This window comes from Macaca fascicularis, chromosome 2 (genome assembly GCF_037993035.2).
Source record: "Macaca fascicularis isolate 582-1 chromosome 2, T2T-MFA8v1.1".
NCBI classification, from domain to species: Eukaryota; Metazoa; Chordata; class Mammalia; order Primates; family Cercopithecidae; genus Macaca; species Macaca fascicularis.
This window is the reverse complement of record NC_088376.1, coordinates 43,422,034-43,444,567: the sequence shown is the minus strand read 5'-3', so window position 1 is coordinate 43,444,567 and position 22,534 is coordinate 43,422,034.

Sequence of the window (22,534 nt, the reverse complement as noted above, 5' to 3'; positions counted from 1 at the left end):
TAGATAGGCTAGTAGACAGGCAATGACAGGGTAATTCTATTGTTCCACTTTAGGGAAGCACAGGGAAGTGGAGCATCAGAGGGGAGAAGCCTGGGTCAGCTTGGAGGGCAGAGAAGGCATCTTCAGGGAAGTAGTGGCCATGCTGAAACCTGAATGATGACTAGTGCTTAGCTAGATGAACTGGATGAGAAAGGCATTCAGATGCAGGGCATAGCATGAACAACGGTCCAGAGATGAGGGTGCAAGCAGGGTCCAGGGATGCACAGGGAGTTCAGTACAGCTGGAACTCAGATGCCAGGGAGAGGAGTAGGGAGAAAAGAGGCTCCATTACAAAAATGTAATCACAGGGCATGAGATCACAGGAAACCTGGAGTACTATGCTAAGGGGACTCAATCCTGGGCGATGGGGAGGCATTGAAGGATTTAGGTGAGACTGGCATTTAGGAAGCTCACTTGAAGCAGTGTTGAATGGATAGGAGTGGGGAAGACTGGAGCTGGTGCAGAAATATGCGTAAGTATAGCTGTGTGTGAAAAGAAAAGGCCCGAGTTTAATGGGAAAACTAAGGAGTGGGGGGTGGGAGGAAACTTGATGAGTGAGGATTTCCAAGGATAATATTCTAGATGTGTGGGTTGATGACAATGTTGAGAAAGGGACAGAGGAAGAGAAGCAGGCTTGTTGGGGGGAAATGATGAACTTCTTGAGGTTCTTACCAGACACCTAAGTGGAGATGCCCTGTGGGCACCACATGCGCCCACACTGCTGATGAGAGATCTGCCATAGTGGGGGAGATTTGGAAGTCAATGAAGCCACAGATGGGGATGAGCTTTTCAAAGAAGAAAGTGTGGAGTGAAAGGGTTAGGAACATAGAACCAAACCCTGAGACCCACTCCACTGAAGGCAAAGAAGAGGAGGAGTATACAGAGAAGACAATAAGTGGTCAAAATGTAGGAGGAAGATTGGTCTCCAGGGGTGGGGGGTTCCTGAATTTGAGCATGAATTTTAGTGCAGAATAGATCAGACAGAGCTTTCAAGAAACACTTGGTGGTTGGTGAAGACCAAATAGTGGCGAGTGTGTTTTACATTTTAGAGTTCCAGGTAAGTTTCATTCTTGGTATCATCTGGTTATGGTATATAATTTGGAAGAAAAAAACTACTTTCATTTGCTTTTTATTTTTTCTCAGAAAGACTTGAAGAAACACAAAACCATAGGACTTCCAGTATGTGATGCAGACATTCCATACGATTAGTACAGAACATAGACAAATTGAAGATATTGAGTTTTGCTTGAAATTATCTCTGTGAACTAAAATGTAAACCTAGATTTTGCATATGCGTGTGTATTTATTAATGACATTATTTAACTCTTATTCTAGATAGTTTTGTGTTGAACTCTATTTAGATGAGTAGAGACATACTAATTATCTCAGTTAATTAGCCAAAATAATTCTACATAGTTTAACACATCAAAGATTTCTTTCCCATTCATGGTTTATATTTACTGTGGGTCAGTTGGAGTTATGCTCCACATGGTCACTCAGGAATCCACTCAGCGATCCACTCTGACATGGGTCCACCATCTTTTTTTTTTTTTTTTGAGATGGAGTATTTTTAGTAGAGATGGGATTTCACCAAGTTGGCCAGGCTGGTCTCAAACTCCTGACCTCAGGTGATCCACTCGCCTCAGCCTCCCAAAGTTCTGGGATTACAGGCGTGAGCCATTGCACCTGGCCAGGTCCACCATCTTAAAACTGCACCATCCTCAGCAGGGTAAAGAGAGAGATGCTGTATTACATCCTGGCTCTACTGTGCTTTGTCTGGGAAGGGGCACATACCACTTTGATCCACAGCACATTGGCCAGGACTAAGCATGCAGTCTCATCTAATTGCATGGAGGAGCACAATTCCTCCATGGCAGGTGGTACAGTTCTCTGCCACACTCGATAATTGTATAAATCCAGGACCCCAGAAGATAGAAGGCAGCAAAATACAAGGAGATCAATGATACCTTGCAATTAGTATTAACAGTGTTACCAAAATACTTTTCTTAAAAATTATCTAAACCAAGTATGCACCTATATAATTTTACAATATCTAGTTTCATTAGAAGCAACTTATTTTTTAAAACCCAGTTATTTGGATTTTGAAATATTATTTGTAATATTAATTGTAATACCACATTAACATTACATTTATATATTTTCCAGTATCAATTTAATTAAGTGTAACTAGACTATATTTTATTGTTGTTTTTATATGAAAATAAGTATAAGAAATGTAGAAAATTGCAGTCATAAAAAGTTTCAGTTACTTTGCCTCTGCTGTAAAACCTAATCTTGGTATAATTAAAATATGTCATGATATAGTTCTATCTTTGCTTTCTGCAGAAACTGCGCAAATGCTAGAGAGATAAATCACACAGTCACTTACAAAGAATTGAATTTCAACAAAAGGATTACCAATAGATGTTTTTTTCTCATTTCAATTTATAAGGAAATTGCTAGACTATGAAAAGTTAAATTTCCCAGTTTTATTATACAGTATGTTTTTATTTCTTTTGAACTAAAGCATTCAATAAAAAGTTCCCAAGTTTGAAATTACCAATCATTTAGAGAAAATAAAGCTCATGTGTAAGATTTGTTTTCTTAAAAGACAAGTTAGGGAATCGTTCTGTTTTCATTTCTTGGTTCAGATTCTACAACTTCATGGTGGAAATTTTATCCTTGAAAGAACTTCTAATGTCATTTTATGTTTATCTTAAGTTTCTATTTTTATACCTTAGTATAATTTTAGAGTGTTGCCAGTTTCATAGCATATTAATTACTTTCTTTTTAAAAAATTATATTTAAAAATAAAATTTGTAATTAAAGCCCAGTTTGATTATAATAGCATTCTATTTCCTGATTTTGAATTTATCATGAAATTGATAAAAATTATAGCTTGTAGCTGTTTACAAACACTTGTATGTATTGCACTTTTTCCTGGTTAGGACATATTTATTTCTCAAGCAGACTTTTAAAAAATGTTTTCATCTTTTTTTAAAAAAATAAACTTTTATTTGAGGTTCAGAGTTACACATGCAAGTTTCTTATATAGGTAAACTTCTGTCATGGGGGTTTGTTGTACAGATTATTTTGCCACCCAGGTACTAAGCCCAGTGCCCAATAGGTACTTTTTTCTGATCTTCTCCCTCCTTCCAAGCCCCCCTTTGTGTCCATGCGTTCTCATCATTTAACTCCCACTTATAAGTGAGAACATGCAGTATGTGGTTTTCTGTTCCTGTGTTAGTTTGCTAAGAATAATGGCCTTTAGCTCTATCCAAGTTCCTGCAAAAGACATAATCTCTTCCTTTTTTTTTTTTTTTTTTTTTTTTTGAGACAGTCTTGCTCTTGTCTCCCAGGCTGGAGTGCAATGGTGTCATCTCTGCTCACTGCAACCTCTGCCTCCCAGGTTCAAGTGATTCTCCTGCCTCACCCTCCTGAGTAGCTGGAATTACAGGTACCCTCCACCACACCTGGCTAATTTTTTGTATTTGCAGTAGAGACTGGGTTTTGCCATGTTGGCCAGGCTGGTCTGGAACACCTGACCTTAGGTGATCCATCTGCCTCAGCCTCCCAAAGTGCTGGGATTACAGGTGTGAGCCACCACACCCAGCCCAATCTCTTCCTTTTTTATGACTGCATAGTATTCTATGGTGTATATGTCCCAAGCCCTCCCTCTCTGTCTCTCCCCCTCCCTCCCTTCCCCGTCTCTCCCCCTCCCTCCCTTCCCCCTCCCTCCCTCTCTCCCTCCCTCCCTCTCTCCCTCCCTCCCTCTCTCTCTCCCTCTCTCTCTCCCTCTCTCTCTCTCTCCCTCTCTCCCTCTCTCTCTCTCCCTCTCTCCCTCTCTCTCTCTCTCTCTCTCTCCCCCTCCCTCCCTCTCTCCCTCTCTTTTTCTCTCCCTTTCTCTTTCTCTCTCTTTTTCTTACAGACTTTCCCTCTTGCTGCCCAGGCTGGAGTGCAGTGGCACGATCTCAGCTCACTGCAACCTCCGCCTCCCAGGTTCAAGCGATTCTCTTGCCTCAGCCTCCCAAGTAGCTGGGACTACAGACACACACCACCAGGCCTGGCTAATTTTTGTATTTTTAGTAGAGACGGAGTTTTACCACGTTGGCCAGGCTGGTCTCAAACTGCTAACCTCAGGTGATCCACTTTCTTTATCCAATCTGTCATTGATGGGCATTTATGTGATTCCATGCCTTTGCTATTGTAAATAGTGTTGCAGTGAACATACATGTGCATGTGTCTTTAAGCTAGAATGATTTCTATTCCTTTGGGTGCATACCCAGTAATGGAATTGCTGGGTCAATGATAGTTCTGTTTTTAGTTCTTTGAGGAATCACCACATTGTGAAGCTGACTTTTTAAAAGAAGTTTTAAAAATACACTTTTATAAATAGAGTTTTAGATTTTTGATTTCGTATTTTATATTGGATATTCAGGAGAAACTCTTACTTATCAGACAGTCTTTTTTCCCCCTCAACTTAATTTCTGAATATCATTTTAAAACTATAAATTTAAATTACTTTGCAAGACATTTATATAAATTATAGAACACTAAGTTCATGACTTTCTCCACCACCCCCACTTTTTAAAGAAAACAGAAGTCCTTGTATTTGAAATTGTGCAGAAAGATTAACATGGTATCAGGAATCCATTTGTCTGCAAATAATAGAAAACCAACTAACAATGACTAACAGATAAGAAGTAGGGTAGGGTTGGCGGGTAGCAGGGAGTCCAGGCTGTTCCTGTGGCTCGGCAAAGCCACCAGAATTCAGCTCCTTTAAATCCCTCTGTGTTGTCACCCTCAATGTGCAGACTTTCTGCCTCAGTCTTGGTGTGCCTTGTGGTTACGAGGTGGCTGCTGCCCTTCAAACCTCTCATCCATGGTTCAGGCAGAAATAAGGAGGAAGGCGGAAAGCAAAAGGCTACCTCTCAACAAAGCTTTCTTTTATATTTCAGACAAAACTTCTTCCTCAGGGCCACCTACATCTTATTGCCATACTGAATTAAATCACTATGCCTAGCAGCAAGGGCAGCAGGGAGGCGGAATAGTTTTAACTGTTTTGTTAGTAAGAAAGTGGAAATGGATACTAAATAGGCAATTAGGGTTATCTCATGAACTTAAGTGAGTTAAAATAAAGCCATTTGTATAATTAAAAACTTGATATAACTGCATATATTTGACCAGCACATGAGAAATATTGGATTTTTATTCATAATTGGCCTCATTTTAGCTTCCACCCCTATAAAGAGAGCCACATTTGAGTATTTCTCACCTGGGTATTTCTTCTTATTTTTTAAAATGATGTTTGATTATTTAAGAAATAAAATGAGGAGTACTCTTGGTTAATTCCTGAGGTACGCAGGCAGATGTAACAGATCTAATTAAGGAAATGCAGAAACCTAAACACACAAACCCAAATATATACAATGAGTACTAGATGACGAAATGTTATGTCTCTTAGTTTTGTCCTATGACATGTTTTAATTCCTTTTAAAATTTAATTTCTTTGCATGAACTTGCTCCTATAAAGTCCAAAGCAAGTGTTCCTGATTGGCACATAGCTCTTTTCCAACTGGTTCCATCTCCTGGCTCTGCCATCTTTGACACATGGCTTCCAAGGCTGCATGTTGATCTACGTACCTTCCACCTCATCATTCATCCTCCATTTCCTCAATTCCTTGTACTGCAAATGCTGCTATAGCAAACATGCCCATTTACCACGTGCATCTGAGAAAACTTCCCTGGGGGTTGTTCAGAAGGGAATTCCTGGGTCCTGGTTAATGGTGCTGGTTTGGTTTCCAGCATGGCCGCCCCTGTCTGTGTTCCCACCAACGGTGCACAGAGGTTCCAAGTTCCACCAACTTTGATGCTATCCAGGTGTCCAGTTTTGTTAATCTGATGGGTCCATAATGCCGGATTTTGTTTTAAATTTGCATTTCTAAAATTAATGAGTTTGAGAAATCTTTATATGCTTTTTAGCATCTTGAGTTTTCCCTTCTGTTAATTGTTTGTTCATTTTATTTGTCCATTTTTCTATTGGGTTCTGAAAAAAACATTTCTGATCTCTTTTTAGCTGATAAACAAGTCTCATATATAGATTTTTATAATTAGAGTTTAAGCAGCTCTCTCTGAAGTGTGGATTTCTGTTCAAAATATTTCAAGTGTTAACTAACCATTTCTCCTTATTCTATCTCTCACACACACATGTACAATGCTATTTATAATGAAGTAAATTTGAAGAAATTATCACTTTGATTATGTAACAATCTGTCTAGTTAGTTTTTAACTAAGGATTTCTTTGGAGTAGTTAATTTAGTTTTAAACTATCACTGTTTTCTTTATGCCTACTATAAATCTTTTTACATCTAAATGTACAAAAACATACAGTTTTTTCTTTTTTTTTTTTTTTTTTTTTTTACTGTTTCTGGGTTAGAACTCTCATAGTAAATTAAACCTATAAAAAAACTGAAGAAGGTGGGAGGGCTAGTTTTCTTTCTTCTACCTGCCTCCCTCCCTCCCTCTCTCTCCATCCATTCCTCTCTTTCTCCTTCCCTCTTTCCTTCTCTCTCTGTCACTCTCTGGTGTATTAGTCAAAATAAGAGTCCTGGAAATTTGGAGCTCTATGATTTTGGGGATGTTTTGAAGGTGTACACTTTTGCCTAAAGCAGAATGTCCCATTTGAGGGAAATACTTTTTATCCCAGAGAACATAAAGGCATAGCCATAGGATGTCCACACAAACTGCACCATTATCCTGGTTGAGGTGGGGGCGTCCTTGGACTCTCCCTTCATACTTAGCCTCTCACCCAGGAGAAGAACACCCCCAGGCTGGTCTGCCTTAGCTCTCCCAGGAGATGTTTATGTCAGGGGAAGAATACATTCAAATCAATCTGTCTTGTGTTAAGATTTCACTGTGTACAGACGAGATCCTCCAGGGGTCCTTATTTCAGAAGCCCAGCTTGCCTTCATGATGGGCTTACAGTGCAGGCTGAGCGTGCACCCTCACCCCCAGAAAAATCTGGAGGTTCCGCCTAAGCCAGCACACAGTTCTGAAACTGTTACCTTAAATTTCTGCTTTCAACGAGAAGTGGCTATTCCTCAATGCACCTGGGGAGACACACTCATCAACACCTTTATCCTTGAGTCTAGACACAATATTTACTTTTTTCTTGCCTGAATCTGGCAGCCAAACCTGTTCAGGCGTGCTGGACACACATACAGATTGCACATTTGTGGAAACCTTCATCAGGGTTTCCTAGTAGCAAGTCATCTGTCCCATGGCCTCTCTGTCAAACAGTCTCTCTGTTGGAGGCACCTCATAGTGGAAGAACCAGCTTCTAGTATTTGGGCCAAAATCTGTTAGAAGCAGGCTTTAATCATAGAATTCTAGCTACTGTTGAGAGATGAGTACACAGAGGGCCTTTTTAATCCAAGTACTCTCGTACCAAGTGACAGAGTTAACATATTTTTATAAAGTGCAAATTACTTTATCATTTATTAACAGAAGGAAAGGATACAATGCAGTTTTCCCATTCCTTAAATGTCTTGTCAGAGGAAGCTTGTGGCTGCTCATCACTAGTGAGGCAGATAAATAGCTACATTTTTCAGAAGGCCGCCTGCTCATTGTGGTCACTTCTCACCTTCCAGCTGCCTTACCCGCTGCTTAGCTACGTCTGTTAGATGCATAGGCGAGCTCTGGAATGCAGAATTCCACATAGGCAAGGAATGGTGTGGATGTGTCTGTTGTATGTAGGTTATAGCCAGCTCATTAACAGGGTTGGGAGCCATGCAGTGGGTTTCACTTTTATCTTGAAGTCATGAAACTCTTAGTAGATTTTGAGCAGGAGATCAGCATATCCTGAGTGATACAATCTGAGCCCATTTGGAAATATCCTCATGCCTAGTCTACACACACTCACTGGTTGTCTTTCAGGTGGCTCATCCAAGCTGAGACATGGTGCTTCAAGAGGTGAAACCACAGGGAGAGTTTGAAGTGAAAGTCATAAGGGAAGAAATGGAGAGAAGCAAGTTGGAGATCTTTCTAGATCACCATCCCATATTGGTACCCATGCCTCAGTTTATTTCTGCTGGAGAAGATGATTCTAGAAGCTCAGGTTCTCTGTTCTCTCCATGATCCTGTGAGCTGTCTAATATCCCTCCATAAAAGCCTGCTGTCTTAAGCTAGCTAAAGATGACTTTCTTGTTTGTAGCTAAGAACTTTCACCAATACACATCCCTTTCTCCCTCTCTCTCAACTTACTCCTCACTTCTTTAGGGTAATGTAAATTTAAAGTAATCAGGCTTTCCTGATTATGGCAGTTCACCCTATTATAGAGGCTCACAGCTCCAGATGTTTCTCCTTTATAGTGCTTATTGTAAGTGCAACTATATACTTATTTATAGGATTATTTAATAATCCTTTCTTTCCACTAGAGGAGAAATTCAGTGAGGGCAAGAACCTGGTACTGTAGGTGTCTCTGGTGCTTAGCACAGGGTATGACTCACAGGAGAAACAGAGTTACAGTAGTTGTGGAACACCTTTGGCAATGAATAGTTAATGAATAAGGACTTCAGGTTGCTCGACGTTTCCAGGGTTCTTGTGGATTTCAGGTCATGGAAATGGTCAGAGACCTTGAGGATGGTGTTACTGCTCTGGGAGAGGAGACTCATTTGCCCTTATTTCTAACTCTGTATTTCCACATACTTTGCACTCCTGCTGTTTTTTAGTCTCTCTCTGGCTTTTTATTAAAAAAATTTTTGGAACTGTACTTGTATAACCAGGGCTTTTCAGTTCCTATCTGTTGTATGTTTGGGAACTGATTGTAGCTCAAGGTGCTAAAAAGGAAAATGGCAATTGTCACTGGGTTGTAGCACTGTACACTCTGCTTTCTTAAAATCAACATTTTACTCTTCAAGGCTGATTATTCCCTAGCGGTTTGGGTAGATATTTGGCTCAGGGATACAACCACAGTATTCAGAATGTGACATCTGTGATGGAATCTGGGCTCTGCCTCTCACTACCTGTATGACCTTGGACAGGAGACCTAATATCTCTGGAACTCAGTTTCTCCATTCATAAAATGAGGATGAAGATACTTTCTACATGTGGTTGCTGGAAGGATTAAATAGAACATACTAGTGAAGTCCTGATCCAAAGTAAAAACTCAGCAAATCTTTGTATAATACATCTCCGTGCCCTTTCCCTTTCCCCTCTTTCTCAAAATAATCTGAGGAGGTCACCCATGGAGAATTTTTTCTAGGCTAGGCCCCAGAACCTCTGAGTGAATGAGTGAATTAACTCAATGAATGAAGAAAGGAAGATCTGAATGAATGATAATGTGAGCCATAGGATCCATTATTAAAGGATGCTGGGATAGTACTGGTAACAGTAATTATTTAGTGAGTGCCCAAAGGCTGGACATTGTGGTAGGCAATTTACAGAAATTATCTCATTTAATTATTATAAGAGTCCTTTAAGAAAGTTACCATAGTCACCATTTTACAAATGAGGAAAGAAAACCTCAGTGAAATTGTCACATAACAGTGGTGCCATGACTAGTAAGTGGTTTTACTAAGTGTCATGAAAATAGAAGGCCACAGATATGTATGTGTGTACATAGATGTATTTGTGGGTATATGTATGTATGTATCACACTCATACATACATATATAGTATTTATCTTAGTCTCCCCAAAATAGTAGTCATCCGTGACATGATTGTACAGTTATTGAGTGACTATAAATATTGGTGGCACTTGGAAGAGTAAAAGGCAGATAAAGTGAAGGGTAGAACAGGAATGATAGTTTGACAAGGTAGCCTTGGGAAGGGGAATACAAAGGCAATTGACAGAGGGCTTTTGGGGCTACCTTCTTGTTCTTTAGAGAAGAGAGACCTGGGAGAGTTTTCTGAGCCTCTGAGTAAGGCAAGAAGGCTGTGTTCACAGATTCCAGGGTCCAAGACTGCAGGCCAGTAGCCGCCTAGGGCACGGATGAAACCATCAGGCACGTGGGTATATCTTTGCATGTAATGATTTAAGTGATGTATGTCAGCATCCACAGCTTTCCCTCTTAAGGGCTTCCAAGTAGCTTTATAGTTGTAATAACACTGGAAACACATAGAATATTGACACCCAGTTTTTGAGTGACATGAAGCAGACTGTCTTGAGTGGACATGTAGATTGAAAGCACTAGTTTAAGTTGGATGAGGATAGTCCTGCATGGCCCTGAACCCTGGCCTCACATAGCCTTGGATTATTTATCTCTATGTGTTTTATTTCCTCATTCATAGATGGAGACATAAATGTGCTTATCTAATACAATTTTTGTGAGGTGAAGATGAAATAATGTACGTAAGGCACAGCACAATTCCTGGCACCTAGTGAGTGTTTAATAAAGTACGTATATTTATAATGATTCCCATGAAAAATTTGTTACAGGAAAAACCATCTCTAAGCCTTAGTCCATTTGGTTTTAGGATCACTAACAAGACACAGAGGCTCTTTGGAAGGTTTGTACCTTGGTTTATTTTGCTAACATATTCTGGTCATAGTTTAGTGGGACTGACCCAGAGTGAGCTTTAAGCCAGGCTGTTAACACAGTGGAGGCCAATTAGTGAAGAGGAAGAGAGAAGGCATTTCCCAGGGCTGCCATGTGCCACTCGGGGTACTGGGCCTTGAGGACAGTGTGGAGTCCTTTGTCTTTGGCCATTTCCCTTTGGTGCCTGAGCATTGTGGGGTTGGAGACACCAGCCACTTCCAGCCTGTGGTGTTGACACTCAGGTGGCCAGCACCAGTCATGGCTGCCGTCATGCCTGTGCACCAGCATCCTCTAGTCAGCTGCAGTGTCTGCATACTTGGGCTCCATAACTTTTCTCAGCTTTTGAAGTAGGCTGATTGAACCTGAGATCAGACCCTCCTGTGCGAGGTCAAGAGTATAAAACTGGGAGGTAAGGCATATTAAATGGGTAGTCAGAGTAGACAAGCCTTGAGGGAAATGGAGCAGGTTCTTCATCCTAGAAGTCATATTAAATGGATGCTTAATTGTCTAATTCAGGATGGTTCTCTGGAATGAGGTACTAACAAGGGGAAGAACCCTACATCTTGGCTTCAGGTCCTTATGTCAGGCTTAAGGCCACAGTTCCTGAAGCATGTTGGAGTGAATACTGGTCCCAAAATTGTTTAAGGAGGTGAAGGGTTCCATAGTCAAATTGGTCTGAGAAACACTTGTCCATTTATTTAGATGATTTGCAGTAAACATCCTGAAAATTCTTACAATAAACAAAACCTGTTCATTATTTTCAAGAACAGAACTTTTCAGGGAGCCTTAAAAATAGCATCAATTGAAGAATATTCTATGTGCTCCATGCAGTGCATATTAGGAAAATCAGGCTCAAGGACTTCTTGATCTGAAGCAGTCAATGGAGAGTTATTTCTTGTGTCTTCCCAGCCCTGTTCCTTCTTCCAGTGAAGGTTCTCTGTGTCTTCTTTGAGGAATGCTCCTCCCTTCTCCCCTGAACCATTTGTCTCGGTGGTGAGGAGACAGGGAGGCTGTCAGATATGGACCCTAGTCCCAGGGGCTGTACATGACACAGGGGGGGTCAAAGCAGTGCTTAACCAAGACTTTGAGTCAGTACCGATGAGATGAGCACTTTCCTTTCTGAAGTTATAGCAGACAAAATGTGAGCTTGAGAGCTGCCATCTACTACAGAACCCACCTAGTAATAAAAATTGGTTAGAAAAAACCTGCCAATATGAAAAAAGGGCAGACATGAGGGGCACCTAGTTAGGGCCTAATCAATGATATAGCATAAAATGTTGATATTAACACATAAATAGCATATATAATTATGTAATTAATAGATAAATTATGTAATTTAATTATATACTATAATATGTAATTCAATTATCTAATATATAGCATATAATTATATGTTTATATAATAGAGAATGATTATGTCTTGCTAAGGTTACTATATATATAATTTATAAGCATATAATTCTATAATGCATTGTTACAATATATACAATACTGAACATATATAATTTTATAGTTACATAAAATATAGGGGTGTGTGTGTGTGTGTGTGTGTATATATATATCTCTTAATAACCTTAGCAAGCCCTAATTGTATGTAAGCACATAATATGTAAGAATGGAATTATATATAGTTATATACAATGATTAGTTAGATTTATGTAATGATTTAGATATTAATCACCTTAGCAAGTCCTAAGCTTCTTGTCATCAGTGAGGTCCAGCCACACCTCAGCTCTTCTCACTTTTGGGTTATGAGAGCCAAAAATACACATCCTTTTGCTTAGACTTGTCCAATTTGCTACCAAAAAGAATCCTGATGAACACAGGCAGTTTCTAGAGGGGCCCCGCCCTTCACTGAGCTGCCCACATTTCTAGCTTGACTTTAAATAGGGCAGTACTGAATCTACAGAAGATCATAAAATTCACTAAAAATTCCAAAAGGAGAGCAAACAGGAGCACTGGAGGTTGGGCCTCTTTTGAAAATTCTCTGTTCTCCTAGGTGGGGACATGATATTGTCAACTCTCCTCCATTCGAGCTCTCATTTCATCTCTACCAGCGTTGCTCTTTTCCTTTCCTCCTGCTGCTCCCTGTACCCTGGCTGTGTCTCACTTCTCAGTCATGAAAAGTCAGGAGGTGGCCACATGGTTTGTGATGGAAGAAAGGTAGCTGAGTTACTTGTCCTTTCTGCCCTCCAGGCTCCTCTGTCTGGAGCACAGCCAGTTTACAGCACCGTGTCTCTCCATTCTGGTTCCTCCTCCCCACACACTCAGTCTTCAATGACTAAGCCTTACATAATGTAACCAGCAGCCCCCACTCAAGTCATTTGGCCATTAACAGGGATTATAGTCATAAATGAAAGTGGCAGCATTTTACCCTGGTTGTGTGAAGGAGGTTTTCATGTAGGTCATGAGCCTTCCCAATATTAGATTGAGTCATTAGGAAGGTGGCAGCTTTATTTGTTCATGGTTAAAAGTGCTCTTGGGTTTTTCTTGATATCTGATCTTTAAACAGTGATGTGAGCTAGAGCTGGCTCCCAAAAGCCAATAGTAGCATCTCTTACCAACTCTGAGCTCAGTGGCATCATGTTGATGGCTTAAAACTAGCCATGGTGGTACTTTCACCATGGGAATCAACACATTACAAATTAGACCTGCCCCAACCCCAAAGGTGGTTGTTAACCATTTACCGGCACACCACTGCCCATATGCTCACATGGCTAATCTTTGCTTTTACCATCTCTGTCCTTCTGCAATCCTTGCAGTGGCATTTATGAGTACCCATCACCTACAAGACCCAATCACCTAAATTGAGGGTGTTGGGACAATTTTTTTTCTGGTTAATCTGACTCACCTGGCCCACGCTAATATAGTTTAGAATAGAGGCTGAAACTCAGTTGCCCATGTATTACATTCAGCCTGACAACTTATTTTACTTGGCCCCCATAACATTTGTTTAAAAAGTGAATTTTCTGCCCCAATTTAAAATCTGGTAGATTTCACATGGAAAACCTGTGTTTCTGACTTCTCTTAAAAGAAAAAAATCAGAAGATCTGGCAATAATGGGCAACCATCCTTGTACTGAGACAGTTGGTGGAAGCTGAGGTGCAGCAAGCCCTCTGCACTTGCCATGCATTTTTCTTTTCACCCTAGTCCCACTCAGGCAGCTGTATTCACTTATGCTACCTGCCTTACTTCTGCAGGTGTTTGAGTTTGGTTTAGAGCAACATATCCTATATCTTGTTCTCCCCACCTTCCACTAGAAGGAACTTAATAAGACAGGACATGGTCCGGGGTTGCATAGAATGGTAGGATTACATTCCACTGGGGAAATCAAGCATGGCCTCACTGATAAATAGCTCTGTAACTCTGGAGTGAGACCTCCAGTTAGGGATAAGATTTTCATTGTGTAAGACATGTAAGGAGGGATGACATTCCAGGTATCAGGAGTAGCAGGAACAAAAACATGCAGATGGGAGTCTCCCTGTGCTTTGGGACTGCCTTGTGCTTTGAGAATGCCGAGACTTGGGATTTGTGCTGGGCAAGTGGGTAATAAAAGGATGAAAACTTAGGTTGAGGCCAGGTCATTGAGAACCTTGGATTTTAGGTTTAATTTAATTCCATATAATAAATTATTTCTGAGCCCTTGCTATATCCCAAGCTCTCCACTAGGGCACGAACCCAGATATGATTGTGTAACACCTCTTCCCAGGACTTTTATCCATAGTTTACGCATTTGTTTTTGTTGTTGTTTTGAAGTTTTTGCCGTGAACCTCTATCAGGTTTATTCAAGCCAGATAAACTAGTACTTTTTCAGGATAAAAAGTATAGTTTATTGGCCCCCTAGGGACGGGGAATCCTTAGAGCACCAGGGACTTTACTTGGAAAGTATAAGTTACTGGAAGTTTCTGTGGCTCATCAACCTGGGGGGCACCTCCCAGTGCAACTTCAGCAATGTCAGCCCCATGGCACGCACACAGGCTGAAAGATGGAAGCCAGGGAGGAGGCTGCTATGGTGGCTAAGGGATGAGGGGATGCCTTTAAAAGAGATGAGAAGGAATAGACAGAGAAAGGCAGTGACGAATCTATCAGACAGCAAGAACACAGGCCAGAATTGTGTGGAGAGTAAGAGTGGTTAGAACTGTCTGAATTGGTAGTGAGCTGCTACATTGGGCAACAGGGAAGCCCAAAAATAGGGGTGTGTGTGTGGGTGCATGTGTGTGTGCGTGCACGCGCGCATGCGTGGAAGTTACCAAGGTATGGTGTGGAAGGACTACCAAACAGATGAAGCCTTCTTAGGTTCCTTGTTGACTCTCTGAAATGTAAAAGAAAAATTATATTTCCAGTTGACAAACATTGGGCAGAAAAAAAATCCTATCTTAACATTTAGAAGAAAAAAAATCCTATTAGGGTGTGAATGTTCTATATTTGGGAACAAATCTTGATTAACTGCTTAGAGTAGGAGGAGTATGGCTTTTGGCGGGAGACCAGGCAATGAAGGAAAGATGATGAAGCCGCTCTTTAAAGAGAAAAAGAAAGTGGGGGGGGCTGGATGTGGTGGCTCACGTCTATATTCCCAGCACTTAGGGAGACCGAGGCGGGTGGATTACCTGAGGTCAGATGTTCCAGAACAGCCTGGCCAACATGGTGAAACCCCATCTCTACTAAAAATTCAGAAAAATTAGCTGGACATGGTGGTGCGTGCCTGTAGTCCTAGCTACTTGGGAGGCTAAAGCAAGATAATCGCTTGAAGCCAGGTGGCAGAGATTGGCAGTGAGCCGAGATCATGCCACTACACTTTAGCCTAGGCGACAGAGTGAGACTCCATCTCTTTGGGCAAAAAAAAAAAAAAGAAAGAAACTTATTTTTTACATCTGCGAAGGATGAAGAAAGATGAGAGCAGGGAGAGAAGGGAGTGGGGAGAGAGCAGGAAGATGGCACATGGCTGGGGAGGCTGTCCAAAAAGAGTCTGAAAACAAGAATGTCAATTGTGATATGTAGCTGTTTGCCATATCCTTGCAAGTGACTCATCTTCATGACCCCAACACTTCAAGAATACTTTGTTTGAATTTCCCTGCTTCCCTGAGGAACTCAAGCAAAAGATAGGGCTTAACCCTTGGGTTGGCCCAATACAAAACAGGACGGAGGCTGCAGTAACCACAACTTGCAGAATCCTAGGGAAGCGCTCTGGATCTCTGCCAGCTCTGGATGGCAAAGGGAGCCCATCTTCAGTGGGCTTTGGGGGAAAGGGGACCCTGGGGGGCATCCGGATGTTAGGGCAGGTCAGCAGGACGAAGGTCTACTGGAGGAGCAAGAGGGAGCAGAAGAAGCAGTAGGAGAGAGACAGGGAGGTGTCCAATTCTGCTGCCCTCGTGCAGGGCCCCTGACTCCTCGGAGTCTCATCTTTTCCACAGTTAATAGTAAGAACAACCTACCTTGGGGGTTAAGATCATGCATGTAGATCTCCAGCACTTTGTAAGTGCTGAATAAATGCCCAGTGTTATAAGGATCGTCTTTGCATTGGTCTCCAAAACTTGTGCTGCCAAATTTGGCTCTGGGTATAACAAAGTTCCCTGACTGAAGCCTGATAGGGGCCAACTTGCCATGCCACCAGCCTCACATCCCCACCCATCTCCCTTCCTCAGGCATGGATTTAGAACAGAGCCCCAGAGAATATTGACCCAGCCAGAGCAGTTCTTGGTGTCTCACCTTATCAAACACTCTGAACAATAAAACTCTCAGAGGTCATCTTTACTGTGAAATTCTAAAATCATATTTATTCACCAATTCACAGAAAGTGTCGTAACGACCACCAACATGAATCAGTTTGTAGGCATTTACAAGCCACGGCTGAAAATAAAAATCTGTCTGTGTTGAATAGGCATTTAACAAATTACTTGAAAACTGCAAGAATCATAATTGTTATAAATTTAAAGTTTGTGTTTCAAACATGGGTAAGATCACAGTCATGGGGAGAAGCCCAACAGATTCCCGTGATGGTTCTTATTTTCTTCCTATATCTTTATATACATAGAGACTCTCAGAGCCCCTCACTCTGTGTCAGTCTGAATTGGATATGACAGCTCAATTAGGCCTGAGAGGATTCTGAGAAAAGGAGTGGGGAGGGAAAAGGGCATTTTCTCTGACCCTCTGTGGCTGGGCAACCTTGCTGACTGAGAAGACAATGCGCTCTTCTGAAATTAGATTCAATTTTCTGTAAATTCATACAGTCCTTCTAATGAGATACTCCAAAGTTTGAATTGTTTCACAGTCATACACAATAGTATATTTATCAAATAAACTTATTTCTAGACTAAAAAGATTCATTCTTTGAGGCTGCTTGAAGAGCTCAGAAGTCTGATACATGTCAGGTACACTCTGGTCCACCGCTGGAGGCAAAGCCATCCACTGTGGGAGACACGAGCCAGACGGGCAGTAATGGCCCAGACAGTAGCAGTGATTGAAGGTGATTCTGCAAGACGAGGCTGCTCCCCCTCCTCTCTCTGCTGTGTCAACACCAGAGACTCCAGAGGAGAGAAAACATACCCCTCTCTCTCAGGCCTTTCCCACACACACTGAGGTTGAGAAGCTGGGAATAAACAGCGTCAGACCCTTCTAAATGGCGATGGCAGCTCCAGACAAGGGAGAAGGGAAGGACTGAGAGAATAAATTATTAGACTTTTTAAACTGGCTGAACCTAGAACCTTTACATTTGGTTACAAAATCATGCCTGGAGGTGACAAATTCAATAGCATTATACCAAGTGTTTGGGCAACAGTGGAGAGACAATAGTAGAGACAAGCTACAGCTTTAGACACTGGTAGAGAGAAGCTACAACTTTAGCTTGTAGAAACAGCTGTTGGGTGTTCAGCAGATGCAGTCTAGATACATGCAAACCCACTGTGTGCAGTATGCTTCACTCTCACTACTAGGGAGCCAGACCTTGTGCCTGCGGCTGGCTGAATCTTGCATGGAATCTGTGGATTCACAGAGGCTCTCCTCAGCTAAGAGGGAGTGTGGCTGATGCATTTCTCCGTGGCTCATTCAATTTGGGGTATAGTCATACCACTGAGTTTCTGTGAAGTAGTGACAAGCTGGGTCTTCAATTACCAAATGTTTACCAAACTCCTACTATGTGCCAAGCACTTTGAGAGCTAACAGTAAACAACAACAATGAAAAAACATGTAACATCCCAACCAGTGCTTCTAAGGATTTAAAATATGTTGGGACTTTTGACTTTATTCTTACTTCTGTATTATAGTTATGTATATGGCTTTGGGGTGTGTGTATATGTACACACATATGCACACATACACACATATATATAATCAGCTGTCCATAGCCTACTCGTCTCTGATAATGTATATTTTGTACTCAAATTTCCCAAATACCCCTACCAAATCATTCTGACTCTCTTCCTTACCAACATTATAATGTCCCTGACAATAACATAACAAACCCAGCTCTAACGCCTACAGATTTCTTTGAGAACAAACAACTTCTACATGCAATTTCTTTTCTAAACTCACCAACTGGTTTTCTTCAACCTCCTGCCCACCCTGTCCAGCTCAAGGCATCAACAACCCTTTATGGAAACCACCGAAGTCAGACTGGATGCAATCAGTTAGATTGATTCATCATGACTAGTTCAATTAAGAACTGATCACCTTCAAACAGCTCTGACTTTGGAAGCAATTGATTTTGACTGCCTCTTTGGTCACATGGCCAGATTTAACCATGATTTTTTTGCAAACTTGGATGCATCTTTAAATACAGAGCAATGCTTTGGCTTCTGGGGAAGGGGGTTGTTCCTGATGCTGTCACTTATACCAACTCTCCTGTTTCCTCTCCAACTAGGAGTCACATTTTCCCTCAGTATCTCCTATCTTACTTTTTGAGTGATCAGCCCTGATTTTCAAGTCTGACTTTCTCCCCCATGCCAAAAAAAACAAAAACAAAAACAGAAAAACAAAAAAAGCTTTTTGCCATATCACACCACCTGAAGTTTGGCTAGTGAACATGAGCGGGCCTCTTCTGAATGCCACACATCAGCCGTGCACTTGCAGCCATGGAGGGGAGCTGGAGGTGGGTGGGCGTGGGCTCCAGATGTGGGTGTTCTGTGTTGGCCAGGATGGATGCACTTTTGCCACCAAGGGTGGATGAGCCTTTATATTAACATCCGTGACCCACAGGCACAAGCAAGGCCCTCCTCACAGAGGCCCTTAGGAATCCTACTGAAGGGCAGATGCTGCCTCCTCATCCCTTTGCCTGCCTTTCCTGCAGAGGTTCTGGAGTCTGCAGCTGAGACCTGCGGGTTGCTTCTCTCTCTCTGCACACAAACTGTGGCTCATTTCTCTGGTTGCTCCTTCTGCTGGGGAAAAGGACCCTCAATATGTGTGTGGGTGTCCCATTTCTGTTCTGAAATGGGCAGTAAAAAGGGTCCAGGTAACAGAGATGCATTTTCATTTCAAGATAAAAGCAAACAGACATTAAAGCTAACACGTTTCTGTTGTCTGTGATTAATACACACTGTCTGCATTTTGGCTCTTCTCAAGTCTGTTGCCCTCTTTTCATTAGTCTACTGGGAATTGAGCTTCATGTTGATGAATCTCCTCTGCAGGAAATCTGATAAAAGGAACTGGAGAGCGGCACAGGGATGGGTCATTAACAAATGAGGACTTTCTCTCCTTAGTGGGGATGCTGCCCATGACCTCGACAGTGGAGCAAGCAGGCCTCACCCAGGCACATCTACCCCTGCTCCTTGCTTAGGGGCTCCGTTTACTGACTATAGCTAGGAAGGGGTAGTCCCCAAACAACCCCACTCCTGTTTTCTCCCATGTGCATCACAAATGTTGTCCTCTGTCCGCTGCACTTCCACCACTCGTCGATCTGATGTTACAAAGGACCTTAACTCACAAACCAAGGAAGATGGAGGAGGCTTTCTCCACTGGGGGGATCTTAATTCGTCAAACCTAGTCCCTTCACTGAGGTCAAATGATCTCTGGGATTCAATTCAATTCAACATTTGTGGTACACACGTCATGGGTCAGGTGCGGAGCTAGGCCCCCGTGGTGCCACAATAGCTAAGTCGGTAGTCTGCTTGCCTTGAGGAGGTGGCCATATCAACAGAGACAGCAATAGTTGGGGATCTATACTAGTCTCACACAGCCACGTTTTCCAAGGTCCTGGTCAGACACCGCATCATCATTCAACTGCGTGTTCTCATGGGGGCAGGGTCCTGCCTCTGGGGAGGTGTTGCCTCCATGGTCCAGAGGTACTAGCTCCTTTCTGCTCCCCAGAAACGGGGGTATCTTTGGGCCATTCAGGAGGACTCTGAAAAGACTGCTGAGGCTATGAGCAGAAGACAATCTGGGTTCTTCAGAACTCAACAGATGGGGCTAGTTTTCCTAGGCCACATATCTAGTCCCTTTCCTAGACTGTTCCTCTTCTGTCCTTCCACCCCAAAGCCCAGGGCCCTGGCCCTCTGACTCCCCATCTCAAAAACCCTTGTAGGAGGAGACTGTACCTCATAGGAGGAGTCAGTTAGGTGTAAATGACTGACAAAGTACCAGCGAGTTCCTTTCAAAGGTCTGTGGACCTTCACAGAGTTTAAGCTATAAATCAATAGTTGCTGGGCCTCCGGGGGAAGGGGAATTGGTGAATCCTGGCAGCCTCACAGACTTTAGAAATTAGAAGGCCCAGACAGATTCTAATTGTAAATGAGGCTGTAGGTTTGTTTTTGGATTTTTGGTTTCTGCTTTTAGTAACATCCAGAATGAGTCACTGCCCTTCCAAGGAAGGCCATCCATTCCCCAAGCAATTCAGTGTTTGAATTGTGACGCTGCAGGCCCCAGTCTTATTACACACAGAGCAGTGCTGCGGCAACCTGGCAATGTCCTTAAATGACTCCCTCCACTCTCTGCTGGGCCCTGGGTGTTTCCACCAGCATATGGGCTGTGTAGGAAGCAGTTCTCCTAGTGACCAGGGTCACTGCTGCAGTTTCAGTGTTTCTCCACAAAATATGGCCCTTGAAGAGGCTGCTCAGCTTACAGAAACCTGGCAGGTGGCCTCAGGGATGAGTGACCTCGTGGCAGCCTCTCCTGGGCAGTCTGTCTCTCTAGGATAGAAGGGGCAGGCAGGCAGGAATTGTCTCATGCCCAAGGGCAGGTGAGGGATGGGGACTAGGATCGACATTCCTTGAAACCACTGCTTCAGTGAATATAAACTGGAGCTGAAAAGGCCCAGGATGGGGGGCCTGGGGTAGTCTGCTTTGGCACCCTCACTACACTAGTCACTGATTTTGCCTTGTTTAGTCAGTTCTTCCTAATGCCAGCTCAAGTCATCTCCTTATCCTCTGCATCAGTGGTTCTCAAACTTGAGTGCGTGTTAGAAGGCTCATTAAATCACAGACTGCCTGCCTCCAGAGCTTCTCATTCAGTAGATCTGGGGTGGGGCCCAAGAATATGCATTTCTCACATGTTCCCAGGGGATGCAGCTGGCCTGGGGAACCACTGCTCCTCAGCACCAAGTGTAAGCCCTCAGCAGGTCTCACGGAGGTGGACCCTCCTTAGATCTTCAGCTCTGATGTTGGGCCTCAGGAGGGCTCCCTTGCATCAGTCTGACTTGTGCCTTTTGAGACTTGGCTCCTGCTGGCCCCTCTACCTGCATCACCCTTCCTAAATTTCCAGGTCCACCTGGCTGCTGTTTATATTTAAGGACTGCTTCTGTCTTATTTTCTCTGAATCTCGACTGTCACCCATGTTATTTCTGCCCAGTGGGCAGGGTGACTGGCTTTCATCCGTAAGTGAACTGAGTCAGCCTTGATTAGAAGTGAGGAAGATTCAGGGAAACATTGCCCACTTCCCTGGAGAGCTCCTCGGCCTGCCTCAGTGATACTTGTCAGGGCCTCCAGAATTACACCTGTCATCTGACTTAGGGTGGGTAGCTGTCAAAGCAAGTTATCCTGCCTCCCTAACACTAAACTTCTGTCCCCAAAGTCCTGACTGCTTGTGCACAGCTCCCAACACTGCAAAGGGACAGGCCAAGAGCTCCTCATGGTCAGGGAAACGTGCCTTGTTCATCCTCCCTTCCCCTGTTGCTGGCACAGGGCCTGGCCCATCACAGGTGCCCAGTGAAGGTCTGCTGAATTACACTGAACATAGCTGTAAACACAGACTCCCATCTGTTTACTGCCTGCACACAGGGAATGTCTGTCAGCTTTCTGGGGTGCTGCTGGAGGTAATTTCTTCTGTCTCTTTTTGTCTCCCTGGGATGGAGTGAAGCCTGGCTCTTAATCCACAGCCCCTGGAAAGCCAACTCTCCTTTTCCAGTTGGCATTAAAAGGAAAACTAGAGCATGATCTACAGAGCAGGTATAGAATACATCTATAAAGTAAAGGAAGTAAAGACACGAAATGAGGGTATTGGGGTAGACTTCAAAACTTTCATTGCTCATTTCCTTTGCCTGCAGCTGGACAATGGAAAGTGGTCATGTGAAAATTAAATGGTGCCAAGGGCTTTTGCTTGTCAGCCTCAATAAATGTCTGATATAGATACAGAATCCTGTATCATTCATAGCCTGCCAGAGTACACTGCAGAAGGCTTTGGGGATCCCCCAGAGGCCTAAACCTTATCTTACCTAAAAATCATCTACTTTTCACTAGCAAATTCTTTCAAAGAATCAAACCCACTTCCCTACTTTCTCGTAAAAACTATTTGGTTAATTTAAATGTGGGTATGATTTAAAAAAAAAAAAAGCCCTCTTTTTTTCTGCTTGCTGATATTGAGTCATAGAGCCAAGAAGATTGCTAATTTTGAAGTGTGCTCGGTGGGGCTTTCTACTGATGATGTTGCTATTGATTCAGACAGTCACAAGTCTTTAGGATCATTTTTAGAGCAATGGCAAGAGCAGGGCTGAAATGAAAATCAGTATGAGATAATGAACACTCCTGCTCAGAGAT